The 1,844-nt window shown below is 37.3% G+C and overlaps 1 pseudogene; it reads right to left on the bottom strand.

Moving 5' to 3' along the window:
- Window positions 1-336: 336 nt before the first annotated feature.
- Window positions 337-1,251, bottom strand: LOC149149466 (NAD kinase 2, chloroplastic pseudogene; annotated as a pseudogene).
- Window positions 1,252-1,844: the final 593 nt, after the last annotated feature.

Raw genomic sequence — 1,844 nt, forward strand, 5'->3', positions numbered from 1 at the left:
GTTAAATTTATTTTCATTAATGCACCCAACGATTCCTTAAAAGCACTGAGATTTACAAATTTAAAAGCACGATATTTACATACAGGATTCTGTCTGATTTTCAGAAGAACAAATCTTCAAAAGCAGCACAAGTTTTTGGTTCAGATTTTTCCCTTTTGGAAGTGAGAGTTCATGCAAAATACAGGTTTTTTCCACTTCTGATTGTAATTTTGATTACCTGTGCACTTTTTTTAAACAGTTTTTGCCATGTGTTTTTAATATACTCTCTTTTTCTGTTAATGAAAAATACTTTTACACAGAATTTGTTCATCCTGGCTGTAAGTATTTGCAATTTGCTTAGTTGATATAGGTTTGATCGCTTTCTTTAGTCCTATTAGTTGATACGCATGCAGATAGCCTCCCAGCTTGTGCTGGAACGCTGTGCAGTTTAGAAAGACTGGGCACATCATCATCATCATCATATGCAGCACAAATCTGACTTTCCTGAAAACATTTACTACTTTGATCGCATTCATTTATAGTTGGAAGAGGTTGCTTGCTCATGTAAACAGGGATAAGGTCGCCTCTTGAGAGTTGTTTCCATCTCTTACCTTCAAACAATACCCATGAATTACTTTGAGCAGCACCAGAAATATTCGATTCAAGCTGAGTTGAATTTGGAATTATCATAGGATGAAATGATAGTGAGTGGAAACATATTGCAGTAAAAAGAATGCGTGGGACATTAGGACGCACTATGGAGCTTCCAGCTAATGTAGAATAGGTTGTGATTCTAGTAGGGGTGGCTACTATGATTCCATCAACTTGCACTTTAGTTATAAGGTCGTTGTGCTCATAACATTCATTCTTACAAAGGTAATGATTGGAAACACGACCATCCCCAACTTTATTAAGGACATCAAACACGTTTCCTGGTATAGCTTTTCCATTGTGGAATATCCCATTACCTAGTCGCATTTTGAGTGTTACGTAAACTCCATCTGTTGTAATATTTCCATGAATAATGGACTCCAAATCTCTTCGAAAACCTATAAAATGATGTGCAGTGAAAAATCCCAGAGAACCAAGATTGGAGGAAACCACAGTGGAAACTGTTTCATGAAGTATCAGATCATCCCCATCCAGGCATGCAACTAAATCTTCTCTTTCATGGAGATAACATGCATAATGAATATGGATGGTTTGAGTGAAGTTGAGCCCAGGAAGGATGGAAAACATGTTCTGCACCTCAAGCTTCACTAAAAAATTCATTTTTTTTAAGTTCTCTGGTTCGTAATATTGACAAAACTCCCAGGCACTTTTCTTGCATTTTTGTCTGTGGTAAGCTTATTATATTGACAACTTCCTTTCCTTGCCAATGTCTTCTTCAAACTGTCCATCTGTCTTTTAAGTTCACGAAGTTCTCCACTCTTTTTATTCAAGCGAGAAGTACCTAGTTCAAAAAGGGACACCCATTCGACAATTTTAAGGGTGCTTATTGACTCCTCATATGAATCTGGTTCAGGACTTATGTGCCCAAACATCAAAGGCTTTTCCTTTCCCCCTAATGGAACCTGAAGCAATTGAATCAATTTTCTATTTTGAAATGGCTTGTGGATTTGTATGTTCCGATGCTGCAATAAAATCCCCTCGAGATGAAAGGGACTTGTTTATGTATTGCGCCTCCTTCAAACAATCTCCAGTAACTTCAGGTTTATCCATCCTCTTACTTCCAGCAAGATCTACAAATTTGGGGCAGCTATAAAGGTTACAAAGCTACGGGATTTTGCATCATTTAATCATCTATGAGGGTCAACATAGACACAGGTCTCCTAAAATGTCATTCATGTGTATCACTCTTACTT

Source organism: Pinus tabuliformis, chromosome 9 (genome assembly GCF_031772625.1).
Source record: "Pinus tabuliformis cultivar Carrire ecotype Pingquan chromosome 9, CPIR1, whole genome shotgun sequence".
Classification (NCBI taxonomy): domain Eukaryota; kingdom Viridiplantae; phylum Streptophyta; class Pinopsida; order Pinales; family Pinaceae; genus Pinus; species Pinus tabuliformis.